We start from the raw sequence: 21,579 nt of genomic DNA, 5'->3' as shown, positions 1-21,579 counted from the left end.
TTTCCGAATAATAAAACCTTGTTCAAGCTCCTCTTGAGGACATTATTAAACGAGACTCTCCTCGCGCACGATTCAACATAATAGCACTCCTAGCACCGCTAGATAATGATCACCACTACCCAATATACCTGGATCGTTGGGTGACGAAAAACCCGCACCTTTGGTAAGTCAAAGTAGTAAGTACTCAATATCGTATACTCAATGCTAACGTATGTAGATTAAGAAATAGATATTTATCACGACCCCGTCTTTCAGTAGATAACATAAAGACTCGTCTTGCTGTTAGATCAATTCAGTGCTATACCACACCAACGTCATCTTATTTCAATAAGGCTTAGAAATAATCGGACTGACATTGCAACCTTTCACGATAAGTAGCCAAAGCCTATCTAGGTTGTGAAATTCTTCTTTTTCCTTTGCAAAGCATTGCATAGAACCGACTGTAGTTACCTTAAAGTGGACGACGCCCACAACCAGTCTACTAAGCAAAAGACTTAGGCTTTGTTTACTTATTATGCATTTAAATGTTTATAAAACATGTTATAAACGCACAAGCAAGCACAATGTAATAATATACTGACTCTATTCGTGTGAAATGCTCGAATAATACTGAATCGGGTCAAAAGTGGATTGTAGAGTTTTTCCGTACACAAGCAAGATTCTATTCGTGCGAACTCGCTCGAAACATGCTTTTCAGTATACTAAACCTAACAAGAAGGACCACTCGGTAGTCTGCGAAAATATTTCAACCCACTGTGAACGTATTCTGGAAGTGGTTGTTCACCTTGGACGACGGGTTTACACACTATCTCCTCATCACTAGAAACATCACCTGAATCATCACTTAAAATATCATCAGATGATGATGACGACAATGGTGGATCAAGGTCTTCTCGTACAACATGAACATCAACATGTTCTTGAACATTCTCTTGAGTATTCAATCCAACATCAATAGCATCTGCAACATCTGTTTGCTCATTCATACCACAATCAAAACTCTTAGGTTCAACCCTCGTAGATGATCCAACACCATAATCAACAACTGGTGGGATTAATGCATTTCCAACAGACGAATACTCAACAAATAATTCAATATGATGAGTAGAATTTAGAGCCTCATTACTGTCAACCCCAGTGCATATATAACTCGCGGTACCCAAGAACAATGCCTCCATGATATATCGAGTGATTTGAATCTATCCTTATCTTAGCATATATCATTGCAACTAATTCAGAGAATGAAACACACGAATTCAATACGATGGAGGCTCTCGCACGAGGTGGATCATAACTAATACCCACTTGAGGAAGTTGAACTATTCTACCACCCCAATATAAACTCACAAATACTGGCATGATTTCTACAAAAATATATATACAAACCAACAACAATTAGAGACAATTTTTTTCTATAAACCCTAATTTAGTAAGTTTAAATTAAATTTATTAGAAACCCTAATAATATGCAAATAAACAACAAATAAGGGAGAAATGTTGAAAGATTGAAGGAAACTTATCGGAATATGACGGGAAATCGCCAAGAAATCGCCAAAATCGCTGAGTTTGAGCCTGCTATGTGTTTCTGCTCTTTTGTCTCTCGCGTGCATCTGCCTTTTTTGCTCTCTCGCTACAGGTTTTAAGCAAATTAGAGACGCATGAGCCTCATGCGTCTCTCGCTAAGATGCATGACACTCATGCGTCGTCCGTGAAATTAAAAAAAAAACAAAAGACGCATGAGGGAGATGCGTCTTTTATAAAGACGCATAAGCGTCATGCGTCGTTAAAAAAAATTTTAAAAATTGAGAGACGCATGAGCGTCATGCGTCTTTATGAAAGACGCATCTACGTCATGCGTTTCATTAAAAGGAGACGCATGACCCTCATGCGTCTCTTCCAAAGGCGGAATAAAAAAAAGTCCAGTACACTTGAGGAATGTAAATTGTAGTCTAGAATAAAAAAGAAAAAAGCCCCAAGATGTATCTCCTTTTTCGTCCGTCCCATACAAATAGTTCATATCCATTTATGACAACCTTTTCCTCCTTCCCTTTTACTTTATTATTAACGGGCCCCACCATCCACTACACAATTTCAACTACTTTTTCTCCTTCTTTCTTACTTTACCAATTACACATTAAAACCCATGCCTGCCCTAAATGACCTATTTCTATGGGTCGGAAGAAGTATTACTTTTGAACTACTGATAGGTTTAATTATACCTGCAACATTATGACCAAATTTTTTTGAAATTTTGTAGTACTCCCTCCGTGTGCCATTAGGATGCCCCATTTGAGTGCGACACGGGTTTTAAGAAATGTAGAAGAAATTGGATGAGAATAGATAGAGGAATATAGGGCCCCTTTTTATATATTAATTTTATAATAGAATGTGAGTGAAATAAGTTAGTGGAAAGTGACGTGTACCTATCATTTATAGTCAAAGTGAACAGGGAGTCCTAATGGCGGATGGACTAAAATGGTAAACCGGGACTCTTACTGGCGGACGGAGGGAGTATTAAATAGCTCTAGAATATGATTTGAGATTTTTAAAAATTTTGTAAATCATGCTTTGATTGATCAAGAAGTACTATATCTGACTAGAGTCAAGGGATCCTCATTATCTTGATTGGTTCTTCTTTAGGTTGTCTGCGATGGTACTGATAAGCGTTGCCAGCTCCTGACAAAGGAGGGTACTGTAGAAGTGGCATGACCTGTTCTACTAGAGGACTTTTTGTCTTTAGTCATTTAGATCTTTTCAGTGGTTCTGGAGAGTTGTGGCAATGGAACCTAGAAATGGAAGAGAGCAGTGAGGTAGTGTGTACTCATGGCAGTCCAAAAGCGGGAAATGGTACTTTGGACAAGCAATCTGACAAGTCTATGAAGTTACCATTGGTGGACAGTTATAACCCTGAGTATGTAAATAATCAGTCATTAAGATTAGGTACTCTTGAGGAAGAGAGTGAAGATGAGACAAAAAGTACTGATTTGAGTTCTAATGAATTAGTTGGAAATGGTACCATAACCAGTAAAGGTTTAGTTCTTTTTTCTCCTTTCATCCTTTTACTCTTAATCACAACTATCTTTTTAAGTTCTTCATTTGACTGTCTTTTTTAGCATAAGTTTGCTAATAATCTACAATCAACTCCTTTATATTTTTCTCACTCCCTTGTCTTTTCTCAAAAAATAAAAGTTTCTTTTATAGGATATGTTTGTAGTAGGAAATCTATCAGAATCTAACAATGATAGTTCAAATAGTGATTCAGAGTTGTCTGAGTCTGAGTTCCCCAAACAACTTCAATCTTTCCAGACTATGCAGAGGGACTTGCTCTTGGTATGTTTTGTTGCTTTGACTCGTCCATCCTTTTCGAAAACCTCCATTTACCACGTTTTTTCTTCCCGTAGGCCCACTTACTTCGTCTTGCTTGTGCTCCTAAAGGAGCACTTGCTGATGCTTTACCGAAAATTACATCAGAGCTCCTCAATCTGGGAGTGTGTATTTTCTTGTGTCTTAAATCTGTAATAAATTATTTGTTTGCACTCACTTCATATACGTTTGTTCTTTTCCAGATTGTTTCAGAAAACGTGCGTGATATGGCTATCAAACCATCATCAGCTTATGAAGAAAATTTTGATCGTGTGTTTGGGAAGCATATTGTTAGTAACTGAGCATTTATTTAGAACCAGAACCATGCTAGTTTGCTATCCATTTAGTCAGTGATCTTATTCCTTATCTTGAATTCCATGTGACAGAGTTCGTAAAAAATATCCGGCTTTTGGAAAACTGCTTTTGATTTAGGAGGCCAAAGTTCTTCAGTTCCAAATTCCCGTTATTTAAATGACTTAGAGGAGCTCCAACCTGGAATATGCAGAAAGACTATGCTTCTGTGACAACAAAGCAGCCATCAGTTGTTCAATCTTTCCAGACTATGCAGAGGGACTTGCTCTTGGTAAGTTTTGTTGCTTTGACTCATCCATCCTTTTCGAAAACCTCCATTTACCATGTTTTTTCTTCCCGTAGGCCCACTTACTTTGTCTTGCTTGTGCTCCTAAAGAAGCACTTGTTGATGCTTTACCGGAAATTACATCAGAGCTCCTCAATCTGGGGGTGTGTATTTTCTTGTGTCTTACATGTGTAATAAAATATTTGTTTGCACTCACTTCATATACGTTTGTTCTTTTCCAGATTGTTTCAGAAAACGTGCGAGATATGGCTATCAAACCATCATCATCTTATGACAACAATTTTGATCATGTGTTTGGGAAGCATATTGTTAGTAACTGAGCATTTATTTAGAACCAGAACCATGCTAGTTTGCTATCCATTTAGTCAGTGATCTTATTCCTTATCTTGAATTCCATTTGACATTGTTAATAAAAAATATTCGGCTTTTGGAAAACTGCTTCTGATTTAGGAGGCCAAAGTTCTTCAGTTCCAAATTCCCGTTATTTAAATGACTTTGAGGATGTTAAGGATGAAGTTCCTTAACTCGTAGATTTTGCGTCGAACGTCGCGGGAGCTTTTGCCCGTCAATCAATCCGGCGTCAAAATTAGGGATTTGTGCATTTTGCAAGTTTGAAAGGAAAGAGAGTAAGAAAAAATAAAATAGAAGGATAATTGATATTTCTTGAATGATCAAAATGACTAACAATGTCCACTATTTATAATAGTGGATACCCTAACTTAATGAGCAAGGCAAAAGATATGAAAAAGATATGCAAAACCACCTTGTCCTCAAGGTGGGAACCACGACACGACGAATAGCGACACGAACAGAAGCTTTGGCGAGCTCTCCCCTCCTGGATCAAATGCACACGATCGTTGCTTTGCACTTACTCGACTAGGAGAAAGCGAAGTAATAATTTCTAGGGAAGTCTCGCCCACCTTTCGGCATTCAATAATCCCAATATCAATCCAAATATGACGATGCACCGCTAAAGCATTGATAGCACCTTCATCAACTTCGTGAATACCTAAGAACACACGCATTCTCGGTCGTCGTGGACAATAAATCACCATTGCCTTAACGCCATAACTGCAGAACACCTCACAGAAATCCAATCCCCCCGGAATGCACTCTAGCGCTTCACGTCGAGCTCGGAAACAAAATTTCTGAATAGTCATACCCCGTGATCAAGCTTTTAGAAATCCATTAGTCTCTTCATGGTCTAGCAAAACCCCTTCCACTCCAACTTGATCACAGTTAGGTAGTCGATCAATTGTAGTATTTGGACAAGATTCCACTGCTTCATCATTATCAAGGCCAATTAATTCCATTGAGTCATACCCGAAATTGGAGTCGCACGACAGAGATATCGTGGCTGGTGGAGGCGGGATAGCAACGACAACAGGCAGCGAGCTTCTATATGGATCGTGATGGAGATCAGCTGGGGCGGCGACGGACATCTGTGATAGGGGACACGATACCGGCTCCGTGTACATGATGCTAGCTGTAGAGTCTGGTGGAGGTCGTGGCGTGGCGTGTGGATCGCCCAGGCAACGTTCACGTGAATCCATCTGAAACTTCAATTCCCTGACAATAGTTGTCAAACGCTCGAGCGTGAAGCCAAGGTAGCCATCGACAGGTTTGGTTCCAAATTCGGCGTGTATTGGGGCGGTAGTGGCGGTAGGTGATCAAATTCTAAGTACTCGGGTTGCGTCCAATCCAGGGGGTCGGGTGGCTGATTGGGAGGCGGATAACATGGGTGATAACCGAATTGGTATGTCTGCGGAAGTCCAACGCACTCCAAGCCAACACATGGCGGTTGTGGCTGCTGAAACGGTTGATAAGGCTGAGAGTATCCCTGCTGCGTGCACAACCTTGGCAGGTCCCAACAAGAGGGCGGTGGTGGCGAGTACAAATGTGGCTCGTAGGACGATGGTTGCTGATACGCAGTTTCCTGGCACAGCCATGGCGGGTCCCAGGAAGTGGGTTGACGGGCTTGGTAGGGATGGTGTTGGTGGTCTGGCGGAGAAGGGCGGTGGTTGGGATGGTGTTGTGGGTGGAGTCTCCCATCCTGTGGATATGGATATGATGGTTGTTGATCTAACGCTCTGATCGGATGGAGCAGGGGTTGAGGTACGGGCTGCCATGGGTGGTAATCCGCCTGCCGGAGTTGATATCCGGTGTAGCCGTACGACATGTAGACATCGATTCGGAGGAAGAACTCTCAATGAAAGCACCAATTATTAAGGATGAAGTTCCTTAACTCGTAGATTTTGAGTCGAACGTCGCGGGAGCTTTTGCCCGTCGATCAATCCGGCGTCAAAATTAGGGTTTTGTACGTTTTGCACGTTTGAAAGGAAAGAGAGTAAGAGAAAATAAAATAAAAGGATAATTGATATTTGTTGAATGATTAAAATGACTAACAATGTCCACTATTTATAATAGTGGATACCCTAACTTAATGAGCAAGATAAAAGATATGAAAAAGATATGCAAATCCATAATTAACTAACTAAATAATAATAATAATAATAATAATAATAATAATAATAATAATAATAATAATAATAATAATAATAATAATAATAATAATAATAATAATAATAATAATAATAATAATATCAGAGGAGCTCCAACCTCTTGGTAAACAAATACATTTTCAGCGTGTACGATTTGCATATAGGCTTACATTTTCATTTGCTTGTTTCTTGTGGATTTGGAATTATGATCATGTTTGTTTTTCTATATATAAAATATCTCTTTCGGGAAGAATATGGGGGGTATTACAAGACTAAAAGCATCTCTGTCTTTTAAGTGTTAATCTTGTTTTGTGTCCCCAACCTTTAGCATTTAACGGAAAATGTCCACCAGTAACATTTTCACTTCAAAAACCCTTATCATGTGACAGTATGATAAGTTAACTTGTCGAATTATTAGGTGTATTTAAGTTTAATTGAGGTGTTAATATTTTCTACCCCACCCACTTAGAGACGTCATTTCACTGAGGAAAAAAGGTTTGTGACCCCAACTTTTAATGTTTTCCGGAAAGTGTCAGCTTGTAACATTTCCAGTAAACCCTCCCCCCCAAACTTTGAAAAAGTTTGATTTCTGTCTCACTTGACAATTTGCCATAATTCGGAAACAGATCATTAGTCAGCTTTCCATATTAGGTGGATAATAGTTTTATTAAGATGGATTTCTTTTCCACCTCTGACCTCACCCGCTGAACAAAAAGAAATCCTTCTCTTTTCTCCTCTGCATTGTCTGCATTTTCTGTTATTTGTTGTGAGCTGAGGAGACTGAAATGAGAAGGGTTTGATGTGATCCGAACAGAGTGGGAAGCAGAAGGGGAGGACAAGATGGAGAGACGAGACTTTGTTCTGAAAATTAGAGTGTAATTAAGTGGAATTTTTAATCCTTTTTCCTTGACAATGACACGACATCATTTAGGGTTGAGGTGGAAATAATATACAATTAAATTATAGTCCACCTAATCTGTAGGTCTGACTAGTCATTATCCTGCCAGATTATGTCAAGCGGGACATAAATCAAACTATCTAAACGTCAATGGTGTTTGAAGGGAAAACTTAGTGGGGGACATTAATTGGATACGCTGAAAGTTGGAGATACAAAGCATGATTAACATTTCTTTTAACATGATAACTGCATGTGAAAGCTTCAGTTTTGGATTCACTGAGTTGATTTCTTGATACTACTTTCATACCCCGTGCAACTAGCCAGTGGCGGATCCAGAATCCGGAAATGGCAGGGGCGGAATTTAAATATTAAATATTAATAAATTTAATATTTAAATATTTCATATTATTTTTAATAATAAAATAAATAATAACGGATTAAGGAGGCCGACGGGCTACTTGGTGTCTGTCTTGTGTTTTTGGCAGGTCGCGTAAGCCGCGACAAAGTTGGTTACTTGCTTCATCATACCCGTCCAATAGAGGTTAGCCACCAGGCGGCGATACGTTCGATTGGCCCCGGCATGACCTCCGGTTGGAGTGAGATGGAATTCGGCCATCAACTTTGGAATCCACCGAGAGTGTTGTAGAATAACAACGCGGCCTTTATAGAATAGGGAATCATGGGCCAATTCGTAATGAGGGACTGAAGTGCGGGTAGTTTGTTATGTGTTTTCGTTTGTTGTGAAAATGCGATGCTAGGTCGAGACACCAAGTCCTATGAATCCACTAGATCACTTGGTCTAGGAACTCAATGTAACAAGGAATACTCTGTCGTTGTACACACAAACTCCCCTTCAAAGATCCCTCAACCCGAATACTATGAATTAGTATAGAGAAGCAGGGGTCGATCCCACGAAGATGGACACGTAAGAAAGCATTTAGAGACTCTTGACAAAGGCAGCTTGTGTCACGCAAACAGGGTTGAGATATAACTACTACTAGACCTAGGCAGGAAGTGTAAACACTAGACTTAGAAAGCTGTAAACATGCTGAGACCAAACATCATCAAGACTTCAATATATTAAATTCACTTCCTAGACCGTGTAAACGACTACCTAATTTAGCTAGACAGGAAACAGCTAACAGTGGGGACCATGACCCAGAAATAGCGAGTACGGGAGAAAAACTGCAAATAACTGACTGAGAAAATAACTAACTACGGCATGCTTTTCTTCAACGGATTTAAACACGAAGATGAAGTAAACAGAGCACATACCCAGATTCGAACAGAATGTAAAAGTTCGGTCCTCGGAAACTTACGACAAGCCGGAAATAACGCAGATCTACATATACTAGACGAAGCGAAATGAAAACTCGAAGACTAGGCATCAAAATAAACCAACTCTGCTCAGATCTCACGTCGAACGCTTAATCCACTTCGGATCCAAGCAATCAGAAACCAACAACAACTGGATTCTACTCCATAACTTCCGATCTAACAGATCTACTCCGATCAACTCCGAATTTAAACGTTTCCACAATCAAGCTACAAAACCAAATTCAAACCTCCGATTCAACCACCAGCAAACTCTGATCACTCCAATCCAACCATTACTCTGCTCAGTTTCCGTAAACAATTGCGAAACGCATCCAAACCAAGTAAGCTAGCTCAAACTCCAGAAAATCGCAACGGCAAAAACAGAAATCAACATTATCGACATAACAGAAAATTAAACTTGCATAAAACACAGAAATATTTGGCGAAATCGGAAGGCCGAGCTTCGAATAGCGAAGCTCGGTGAAATACGAAATACGAAAGCAGTAAAGTGGAGCTTGTTTCTTCGCCCTCAACTGGACGGTGTTACAACCCAACAACAAAATTATGAAAGCTAAAATGAACCCAAGTGCGAAACCCTTGAATTTCCCTCGAAGAACCCAAGTGTATAGAAAGCGGAACTAGCTGCAGACTGTTAGTGAGGCCTCCACCGAAAAGGTCCCTCCAGAATGCTTGCATCATTCCTTTTATAGACACGGACATAATCTTCTAGAACCTTCGTTGAAATCTCCATTCTACCCTTCAGTTCTGAGATTTACTCCGTCTTGCAATTTCTTTCACAATGTTCACTTATTCGCTAGTTTCCTCGGGCGTGTGATTGCCTCCTTCTTTTCCTGGACCTGGCGAATTTCTTCTATACACCTGGCTTAAAACATGTGTTAGACCCAACAAATTCACGGATTTATCCCCTAGACCTATGCATGAAATTAGCCTTATCAAACTGCTCACACTTAAACCATGCTTGTCCTCAAGCATGAAAGACAAGAAAAAGGAATAAGGCAAATTTCAATGCACGGTTCCCAAGTACGACTCTACAAACAAGACACTAACAAAGAACAGACTCCTAGACCTAGACAACTACAGACTCATAAAATAAAACATCACGCAAAGAGAAACAAAACACAACAGATAAGCATGCACTAGCTTCAACTTTTAGGCGACTGTCCCCACAAGCTTAAGTTCTCTCCGATCGTCTACAGTCTTCAATTCCTCCGCCTTCCTTCTTCTACCTAAACGGTCCGTCAGTTTGTCAAGATAGCCTATTGATTTCCCAGCGGTTAGGTTCGCTCGATCACTCATTCCTCACCAGGGATGTTAGGATCAAAACGCTTCAAAGTTAAAGTTACACCAATGATGCATCGGGTTATGAGAGTTTCTCCTTTCTATCGTCTCCCCCTTTTTTCTTTTTTTTTCCTTGGTCAGGTAATTTTTACTTCCTGCCCTTAGGTAATTAATCTTCTTTTTCCCTTTTTTTTCTATTTTCCCCCTGGACTTCGTCCAGCTCATACCTCCGATTTGTTATTTTATTTCTCCCCCAGCTTATACCTCATTTTCTTGGACTTCGTCTAGCTTATACCACCAGTTCTGGACTTCGTCCAGCTTATTCCTCCATAACCCATTTTTCTCCTTTATACTCTACTCCCTAAGCATCAAGTGGCGGCCCATTTTTAACATGTTAGCTCAAAGTGTTTAGGCTTATAACTCGCTCTTATAGTAGGGCTGCATAGCTAGGTTATCTAAGGCATTTTCTATCGCCCTTACTTCATTCAGACCGCTTTTAGTTTATTAAGGAAAAAGGCATCAAAGTTGACGTGTATCCTTTCTTCAATCGCTCTTACTAAGGGAATTTTGCCTTATTATCTCTACTAGCTCATGCAACATACAAACACAAAAACAACCATTACACCTAAGCTATACATAAAGACTCTAAGACACAAAAACAGACACAGTACTTACTCCCACCCCCTCCCACTTCACTCAAGCTTGTCCCCAAGCTATCCTTGTGAAGGGGGGAAAAAGGAAGTATGAACAGCAGACATAAACATTAAACAAAAACAAAACGCACAGACAAAACAAACTTCTCACACTTAGATCGAACATCAGGCTAAGTAGGAGAAGGCGCAACATACAAAACCAAGGCATGCAAAAACAGAACAACTCCTTCTCATACTTAGACCAAAGATTGGGCTAAGTGTGGGAAGGTACAACACATATAAACAAAAACGAAGCATGCTGGCACACATAAACACAAACAAAAACGAAAAAGAAAAGAAAAGACAAAGAAAAAGTTACTTGGTTTGGGGGAATCAATTCGGGGTCTGGCCCCCGCGGGAGCCAGACTTGGGTGGGGCGGACGGTTGGGTCACTTTAGCTTTCTTCTTTGCCGGCGAATCCGGCGTCTCCTTCTCTGTCTCACTCGGTGTGGGACTGTCTTCTTCAGGATCATCGGTCTAGTAGAGGATGTGATAGTCAAGGGCTTCGACGCCTGAGGGGGTTTCTGAATAGATATACTTCATGGACCCGGTGATTTGGAAACGCTGCCAGGTCCAGAAAGCGACTTCGGTGCGTCAGGGAATCTCTCACGAAACCACTTCGTCATCATCATCATTAGTGAGACGGCTTCTGCCATCCTATCAGTGTGCCTTGTCGACCCTGCCACAAGGTCGGTAATACGCCCCTTGAGGGCCACGATTTCCTCCTTGACTTCCACTCTCATTTGGTCTACCTCCGTTCTCACTCCTACGACCTCTTTCCGTATTTTCTCAACCTCGACACTGTCCCTTCCTTTACCCCGTAGGGCCAGAATTTCCTCTCTAACCATTTTAATTTCCGACCTCATCCATCCTACCTCATTCCTCATTTCATCCACTTCAATCTGGGCTCCTGCCTCCATACTTGCTTTTACGTCCACCACATCCGGCTCCTGTTTCGCCTGCGCCTCTGACTTGCCAACCTCGTAAAAACATACCTCCTTTCCATGCGTGATTAACATCCCCTTGTTGAAGAAGTAATCCATATTGAAAACCTCCAGGGGTAGACACATTTCCACATCTCGGTAAGCTTTGTTGATCTTCATGATCACGTTGCGCTGCAGATAAGCACCTAGGAGATGGCATGTGTATAGGTGCCTGGAAGGGTTGGCAGTTACTTGGTGACAAGCTTGGGCAAGCCAATAGCCTAGATGGACATGGACCCCCTTGGCCATACACCAAGTAAAATAAAGGTTGGGGGTTGTCAAGGCGTTGTTGGCGGTGCCCATCAGGTTATAGCTAATGAACGTCTGGGCAAATCGCAAGATTCTATCCTCGATGTGGTGGGCTTTCGAAAAGCTGGTCTTAAACTGACCCACCCTTGGGTGGGTAACAAACTCCCAAGCACTCTGCATCTTGAAACCGGGTGTGAATTTAGGTGGACCTACCATTCTCTCGTTCCACAAACCTTCGTTATCCTGTGTACGTGTCAGCAAACCCATCCGGAGATTCCACTCTCTGATGCTCATCTCGTGCTCTTCATTGAAAAGGCGGAAGTTAATGGAGTCAACATCCAAGTCAGTGGTGGACTTAAACCGGAAGGTCGAAAAGAATTCCCGTGCTAAAGCTATCGGAACCTCAAAGGTGATGTGCTTGAGCAGCCAGTCAAAACCGATTGCATCTATGTATTCCCGAAATTCGTCGTTGGACGCAATCTCCTTGAGCTCCTCTGGGTCATACATCTTTCCGGACTTAGCATACTTTCCCACGACACTCTTCTCTTTGTACGTCGCTGCACGTTTTGGGTCAGTAAACTTTCTCACCGCGTCCAGTAATTCCTTGGTAATCCAGATTTCTGTAGGCTCAAAATTGAGCTCCTCTTCTTGTTCATCTTCGGAGTCTTTGGACCCAGCAGCGTATGGTACCTTAGCAGGTGGAGGAAGAGAGGGTTCAACGGACTTCCCTTTTGCTTTCTTGGTCGAGGAAGGAACAACCTGTTTTCCCTTCCTCTTTCTCTCGGTCGCGTGGCGGCTTTCCTTCTCTTCGTCATCAATCAAGCTCCGACGAGCTTGCCTCCTTACTTCCCTCGCAGTACTCGGTGAATCGGCCCCCTCGGGGTCATCTATCAGATCCACGGTAAGATCCACGCTGGGTTCTTGTACATTTTCAGAGTCGAGGGCTTCTCCCTCCTCAGTAAACAAAGGGGTTGCCCCCGTGATGTAAACAGGGGACTCTACCTTAGCCAAATCTCCTTCATCATGGGTTTCAGTACCCACAGCTCTTTCGGGGGTCTTCCCCTCACTTACGTTCTCAGAGACATGGGCCTCACTGCCCTCTAATACTTCCAGGGTTTCCCCCTCCACAGCCTTCTCGGAAATTAGGGCTTCGTCGCCCTCTGTCTGCTCTAGGGTTCTCTCCTCTGAAACACTCTCACAAACACCAGGGATCTCCCCCTCAACGAACTTCTCAGCAACAGGGGTTTCCCCCTCAACGAACGAATCTAACCTCGGGTCGCTTCCAGCCAACAGTTCCAACCACGCTGCCAGATCTGCCTCCTCTCCTCGTATTTCTGCGGTGGTTGTTTCTGCGACAGCGGTGGCGGGTTCTGCAACGGCATGAACGGCCTCTGATTGGGGTGGTGAAGCCTCTGAAATTTTTGGTGGTGGTGGTGCGGCAGATGTTGAAACGGCTGGTGTGGTTTTTCCCGTCGTGGCGGCGAACAAGGCAAACGCCTTCAACGCTTCTTCCGGCCCACCCAGCTTTGATCGGCCATGAACGCCGCCGCGTTAGAATCGCCGGATCCTGAAGTGCTTCATGTGTTCGTAGTGTGGTCCATGGGAGATTCTGTAGAATTTTATCAAGAACTCGGAAGAAAATTTCTCCGATTAGGGTTAGAGAGAGAGAAAATTGAGAGAAAATTGGGGATTTTTTTTCTTTTTCGTTGTAGAGAGAGTGTGTTATGGAAAATAAAAGGAGATACACGGTTTTAGCATGCAGGTAAGGGAGAGGACGGTTTTGCAGCAGTTGCAGGTGTGACGCTAGCAACCGTACGCCTCCCCATAAAGTTACCTTTTGAAATTCGAACCGGTGCTAACTCCCTCCAAAATTTTGCTCCTCAACCCCCTGCCCCATGTGAATATCTCTGCAATATCATACTTAGAAAAACGTTAAACTAAAAATGAAATGCCAGACTCCCAGGTCAAGGATATGACAGTATAAAAATTCCCCTAAGGAGTCTGGTATTTCGAAAAATATTTTTGGAAGATTATTTTTTTCTGATTTGTTTGGGGTTTCCTTGATTTAAAGAAAGCGATTAAATATTTACAAATTCATTCTCAAGTGTTCTCAAGATTCCCTAGGTCAAGGAATGGTAAACTACTAGGATACTAGACCCAGGAAATTTTTAAGAATACTTACTTCCCAGACCGATTAGGCGATATCAGGGAGCGCGCGTAGTGGCACTTCATTCACTATACACAACTCCGAGTTATCCCTAAACACCTTCACCCAATGACCATTGACAAGAAAGGCCATAGAGTTTGGGGCACTTCCCTGGATCTCTACTGCTCTATTTGCACGAAGACTCACAACAGTGTACGGTCCAATCCATTTGGACTTCAGTTTACATGGCATTAACTTGAGCCGGGATTGGAACAGGAGAACTTTCTGCCCAACTTGCAGTTCCTTGGTCCGGAGATTCATGTCATGCCAGAGTCTCTCTTTTCTTTGTACCACATTGCCGATTCATATGACTCCAGCCTTAGCTCCTCCAACTCCTATAGCTGCAATTTTCTCTCTTCTTCGCAGGATTGGGGTCTCATGTTGATCTCTTTTGACCGCCCAATATGCTCGGTGTTCTACTCCCACGGGCAAGTGGCATATTTTGCCAAACACAAGCCTGTAGAGTGACATCCCAATAGGCGTCTTGTATGTTGTCCTGTAGGCCCATAGTGCATCTCCAAGCCTCTTGCTCCAGTCATTCCTAGACGGATTAACCGTCTTCTCCAGTATCGCCTTTATCTCCCTGTTGGAGACCTCCGCTTGCCCATTTGATTGAGAATGGTACGGTGTGGAGAGACGGTGGTGAACTCCGTACTTTCTCATTAGAGCTTCAATAGTCCGGTTACGGAAATGCGTCCCATTGTCAGATATTATAGCTCTGGGCACTCCGTACCTGTTAAAGATGCTAGCTCTAAGAAATTTCGCTACCTCTTTAGCTTCACAAGAGGTGGTCGCTTTTGCCTCTATCCATTTCGAAACATAGTCCACCGCCACAAGTATGTATGTATTCCCATATGAAGATGGAAATGGACCCATGAAATCCATTCCCCAGACGTCGAAAATTTCACACACTATCACAGGGACTTGCGGCATTTCGTCTCTTCTGGAGATTCCCCCTGTCTGTTGACACCTTTCACAATTCTGACAGAACTCGAATGCATCCTTGTGCAATGTAGGCCAGTAAAAACCGCTATCTAACACCTTCCTTGCAGTTTTCCTAGATCCAAAATGACCTCCACACGCTAGAGCATGGCAATGATTCAGTACATCCATCTGTTCCCACTCCGGGATACACCTCCGGATTACTTGGTCAGCTCTCATTTTCCACAAATATGGGTCGTCCCAAAAATAATACTTGGCTTCGCTTTTGAGCTTCATCCTCTGGGCCCGGGAAATTTCCTGTGAACTGAGCACCTCTCTAGTAACCAAGTAATTTGCCAGGTCTGCGAACCATGGCTCATTGTTTATACGACATTTTCCTTTCTCAGAATCTCCTGGACCTGTTAACGCCATGATCTCTTCCCAGCTGATAGGTCTAGGAAATTCTTTCATATAGTACAAATGTTCCTCGGGGAATGTATCTGATATTGCTTCCTTGGTCTCCCCTTGGAAGATGCGACTCAGGTGATCAGCCACCTTGTTCTCAGTTCCTTTCTTGTCCTTAACCCCCCAATCAAATTCTTGTAGCAGTAATAACCAACGGATTAATCTTGGTTTGGACTCCTTCTTCGCCAGCAGGAACTTAATAGCTGTATGGTCTATGAAAACTATCATCTTCGACCCTAGCATGTACGGGCGAAACTTCTCAAATGAGTTTACTACCGTCAGCATCTCTTTTTTAGTGGTGTCGTAGTTCTTCTGGGCTTGATTTAGCATTTTCGAAGCATAGAAAATCACTTAGCTTTTCCCATACACTCTTTGACCTAGCACCGCTCCCATTGCGTAGTCACTTGCGTCGCACATTATTTCAAACGGCAAACTCCAATCTGGTGCTCTGTTAATGGGAGCAGATACTAGTCTATCCTTCAATACCTGAAAAGCTTTCTTGCACTCTTCGTCGAAAACAAACTCCACATCGTTATGCAACAAGTGGGTGAGTGGTTGAGCAATCTTTGCGAAATCCTTTATAAACCTCCTATAGAATCCTGCGTGCCCTAGGAATCCTCTCACTTCTTTCTGATTCGTCGGGTAAGACAGTTTTGAGATAACATCGATTTTTGCTTGATCTACCTGTATGCCTCTTTCTGATACCACATGCCCTAGGACAATTCCCTCAGGGACCATAAAGTGGCATTTCTCGAAATTCAAAACCAAATGCTTTTCCTAGAACCTCCTCAGCACTATATCCAAACTCGCCAAACATGAGTCAAATGAATTCCCGTATCCATAAAAATCTCGATGCAATCCTCTAGGAGGTCCGAGAAGATACTCATCATACACCGCTGAAAAGTACCTGGCGCATTGCACAGACCAAACGGCATTCTTCTGTAAGCATACGTTCCAAAAGGACACGTGAAAGTTGTCTTCTCCTGGTCATCGGGATCCACGTAGATTTGAAAATACCCACTATATCCGTCCAGAAAACAGAAATATTGCTTGCCCGCCAACCTCTCCAACATCTGGTCAATGAAAGGTAGCGGGAAGTGATCCTTCTTAGTAGCCTCGTTCAGCTTCCGGTAGTCAATACACATCCTCCACCCAGTAACAAGTCGAGTGGGGACCAACTCATTCTTATCGTTCTTGACCACATGTATTCCCGACTTCTTTGGTACCACATATACTGGACTAACCCATTCACTGTCTGGTATGGAATAAATGATTCCTAGGGAAAGCAGCTTCAATACTTCCTTCAGCACCTCCTCCCTCATGTTCGGATTCAATTTGCGTTGCGGGTCCCTACAGGCTTTTGATCCTTCAACAATTCCTCTTCTTGTCCCTCGGTCAAGCTGCAGTTAATAATCACCTAGAAATTTTCATTCTCCTCTAGATACGCATACTTGAGCCCAGGTGGAAGTGTTTTCAACTCTTTCTTGGGGACATCCTTTTCCTGGGGTAAGGGATTTTTCATTGTCGACTCAGTTGTTATTCCCTTCGTAGACTCAGTAGAATTTTCCATGCTCGCCACATAAGGTGTCCTCCTTGATCTAGCTAGCTCCGGGTTCGTGCAGAATTCCAGAATTGCTTCATCTGATAACTCACTCGTATTCATTGTTTGACACCAACTGGCTACTTCTCTATCAACGGCATGACTCATCTCAGAATTCGCAATCTGCTCCTGCACTCAAGATAATCCTGGACCAAAGGGTTAATAACATCTATAGCATGCAAATTTTCAACGTCAAGAGGTTTCTTCATCGCCTTATCGATGCTGAATGTATATTTCTCCCCATTGTAATCAAGGCAAGTGGTGCCATCAAAAACATCAATGATAGTCTTAGCGGTACGTGGGAAAGGTCTCCCTAAAAGTACTCCGCCTGACTCTGCAGACTCACTACCACTCATTTTAATCACATGAAAATCAGCTGGGTACAAGAAGTCATGTACCTTCACTATCACGTTCTCAAGCACTCCCTCAGGACAAATGCATGACCTGTCTGCCAATTGGATCACAACTTTCGTGTCCACCAGCCTACCCCTACTAACTTCTTGTATATAGACAGTGGTAACACATTTATGGATGCACCCAAATCACACATAGCATGCTCGATTTTTACATCACCAATAGAGATGGGCAAAGTAAACATACCTGGATCATTGCACTTCGAAGGCATCCTCCGCTTTTGAATCACTGCGGAGACGTTCTCGCCTACCAAAATTTTTCCACTGGGTCTAGCCTTCCCAGCTATAAATTCCTTGATGAACTTGCTAAACACTGGCAATTTCAACACCTGTAAGAATGGTAGATTCATCTCCAGCTTCCCAAAAATATCCATGAAATCTACCGGCTCTTCCTCCTTCTTCTTGGCTTCCCCCCGGCTTGGGAAAGGCTTCAGTCGCTTCCCTACTCCTGTAGAACTTTCAGCCGAGAACTCTCTAGTTTCTTCCCCTACTGCCTCGTTCTCCAACTCCGGCTCTGGATCGAGGAAGAATGGTTCAGTTGATCTAGGCAAGGATCTCTCCAAATCTCCTGCCTTCAGGTTATCCTTGATCAAGGAATTATCGCCCTCCAAATTCCTGGGCCTAGGAATTGTATCCTCTTCCTTCTGGCCTTCCTTTGGATCTGTCGCTTCCTTCGTTCTTACCTTTGGCCTCTCATATCCCTTTCTGGATCTCAAGGTAATCTGACTTATATTCGCTCTATCAGGTGGCCTTACTGAGGTGGGAATCTTTCCTTCATTTCCCCTCATATCACTCAAAGAGGTGGCTATCTGTGATAATTGCTTTGCCAGCATATCCATTGCTGCCTTTTGCTCCCGCTGAGCGTCTTGAAGCTTGTGCACTACGTCATTGTTCGATTGCAGGTTGTTTTGCATATATTGCTAAGAACTGACGAGGTCATGCACCATCTCATCGATACTCTTTGGTGGCTTTGATGGCTTGCTGGGCCCTGGCCCTATACTCAGAGTCGGTCCACTCACTTGATTCTGACGAGCGTTTCCTTGACCTCCTGAGGAGTTGTTATACTGATTTCCTGGACCAAGGTAATTGTTTTGAAAACTCCTTTGGTGTGGTGGTACATAAGAGTTCCCTTGATTGTTCTGATTCCTGTTTCCCCAGCTCGAGTGGTCTCCTTGGTTCTGATTGATCCAGTTGCCCTGCCCCTCTTGGTTCCTTCCTGACCAGTTACCTTGTCTCTCGGGCTGAGGTGCAAACTGCTGATTTTGTTGTGGTGTTGGCTGATTCTGTTCGTTGTCAGTCCACCTGAAATTTGGATGGTTCCTCCAGGGTGCATCTCTCTGTCTCCCTGGATTCCAGCTTCCATCGGGATTCCAACTTCCCATTCCATTAACCTGGGTTTGATAATCTCCTTCCTGGGTCCCGTAATATTGCTGAATTTGATTATCTCCTGGACCAAGAGATTTCTCCTTCCCTTGTGAAGCTAGTGGAATTGTCTTTTCAATCGCGTTCAAAAGAGCGTTCTTGAGCCTGTCAGTCGTTGCTTCTACTTTATCATCTTCTTGCTCTCTTATGGCATTCACCGATCCTCTCCTCACTGCATTCCTAGGGTTATCGTACGCCTTCTTAGCATCGATCAACTTCCCCAGGATTTCTCTTGCTTCACTTCCCTTCTTTCTACCGCCGCCTGGGAACGAACTTCACCCGGCAGATAGGCGTGAATCGTTGGCGGTGATCGCCCGTATACTGCTTCGAAGGGGGTAGTGGCTGAGGAAGAATGCACGCTAGTGTTATAGCAATACTCGGCCCAAGCAAGCCACTTGTGCCACTGTGTGGGTCTGTCAGACGAAAAACAACGCATGTAAGTTTGAATGCAACGATTCAACACCTCCGTCTGCCCGTCTGTCTCTGGATGATAGGCCGAGCTCATCTTTAATTTCGTCCCGGTCACCCGAAACAGCTCCCGCTAAAAGGAACTAAGGAATATAGGGTCTCGGTCCGACACAATTGACCGGGGAATGCCGTCGAGGCGCACCACCTCCTTAGTGAACATTTCGGCGACTTGTTTAGCTGAAAACGGATGTCGAAGGCCAATAAAATGACCATACTTCGACAAACGGTCAACCACCACAAAAGTACAATCATACCCGTCTGCTTTGGGATGGCCGAAAATGAAGTCCATGCTGATATCTTCCCAAATGCGATCCGGAACATGCAACAGATTAAGGAGGCCGGCGGGCTACTTGGTGTCTGTCTTGTGGTTTTGGCAGGTCGCGCAAGCCGCGACAAAGTTGGTTACTTGCTTCATCATACCCGTCCAATAGAGGTTAGCCGCCAGGCGGCGATACGTTCGATAGGCCCCGGCATGACCTCCGGTTGAAGTGAGATGGAATTCGGCCAACAACTTTGGAATCCACGGAGAGTGTTGTGGAATAACAACGCGGCCTTTATAGAATAGGGAATCATGGGCCAATTCGTAATGAGGGACCGAGGCGGCTCCTTGCTCCAACGCCGACCGGATCTTAGATAAAACGGGGTCAGCCTTGACTTCTGCACGGATAGACTGCCAATCCGGCCAAGTAGGGCGGGATATTGCCGCTAATTCGATGGGTTCCTCATCCCGTCGTGAGAGTGCATCAGCTACCCTATTGAGTCTGCCTTCCTTATACACAATGGTGAACTCGTAGCCTAATAGTTTTGCTGCCCAATTCTGTTGAGCCGGAGTAGATAGTTGATGCGCGAGGAGCTGCCGAAGACTCCGCTGATCGGTGTGTACCACAATGTGTCGACCAAGCAGGTAAGGTCGCCAGTGATGAATAGCTTGGACAAGGGCCATCAGTTCCTTTTCATAAGCCGACTTGGCGAGCCACCGTGAAGACAAAGTCTTGTTAAAATATGCCACAGGCTGGTGCTCCTGCATAAGAACCGTGCCAAGGCCACGCCCGGAAGCGTCGCATTCAATTACAAATTCCTTCAAAAAATCCGGCATGCGCAATTGGGGGGCGGAGGTCAGAGCTGTCTTCAAGGTGTCGAATACTGCAGCCGCATCGTCTGGCCAGACCCAAGAGGTTTTGGGTGTTGAAGAAGCCGGTTTCTTGAGTAACGCTGTGAGGGGGGCAGCGATCTTCTCATAGTCCTTAATAAAACGGCGGTAATAGCCAGTTAGACCGAGAAAACCTTGAATTCCTTTGAGTTTTGTCGGGGTTGGCCTTTCTAATGCCTCAGAAATTTTAGCAGGGTCCATACGAACCCCATCATAAGAGACCAGATGCCCGAGGTATTCCACACTTTCTTGTCCCAACAAACATTTCTTCGAATTTACCATGAGGGAGTGGGCCTGCAAGGACTCAAAAACCTGTTGAAGATGGGAGATATGCGTCGCCCACGAGTCACTATAGACAAGTATGTCGTCAAAGAAAACCAAAACAAACTTCCACAGAAACGGCCAGAAAATATCATTCATCAGGCTTTGAAACGTGGCAGGGGCGTTGGTGAGGCCAAAGGGCATAACGAGGAACTCGTAATGGCCCGAATGTGTGCGAAAAGTAGTTTTGTGCACATCCGACGAAGCCACCCGAATTTGGTGATAACCGGCTTTCAGGTCAAGCTTGCTGAACCATTTTGCACCATGTAGCTCGTCGAGCAACTCTTGAATGACGGGAATGGGATACTTATCCGGAACTGTGCACTTGTTGTGCTCTCTATAGTCGACGTAAAAACGCCAAGAACCATCCTTCTTGCGCACGATGAGCATCGGGCTGGAGTATGGGCTGGTACTCGGTTGGATGACTCCCGAGGCTAGCATCTCAGCCACCAATTTCTCCATTTCATCCTTTTGTAAGGATTATATCTGTAAGGGCGAACTGATATGGGAGCCGTGCCATGTTGAAGGATGATTCGGTGGTCAGTGGGGCGGCTAGGGGGGAGACCGGGACCTGGCCGAGTGACAATGGGAAACGCTGCCACCAGGTGCAGAAGCTGATCCTTCGCAGCCGGTGGGAGTGTGTCGGGAATTCCAAAGGACTCGTGCGCTGCATCTCCCTCCATAGACCAGAGTACCCAGCAAGCATCGCCTTG

At 43.8% G+C, this 21,579-nt stretch overlaps 1 pseudogene; it reads left to right on the top strand.

Annotated features, from left to right (window-relative positions):
* The first annotated feature begins 2,705 nt into the window (after positions 1–2,705).
* LOC121810648 overlaps positions 2,706–21,579 on the top strand; it is a 45,409-nt pseudogene continuing 26,535 nt past the window's right edge.

Source organism: Salvia splendens, chromosome 1 (genome assembly GCF_004379255.2).
Source record: "Salvia splendens isolate huo1 chromosome 1, SspV2, whole genome shotgun sequence".
Taxonomy (NCBI): domain Eukaryota; kingdom Viridiplantae; phylum Streptophyta; class Magnoliopsida; order Lamiales; family Lamiaceae; genus Salvia; species Salvia splendens.
This window is presented reverse-complemented; position numbering and strand designations above follow the sequence as displayed.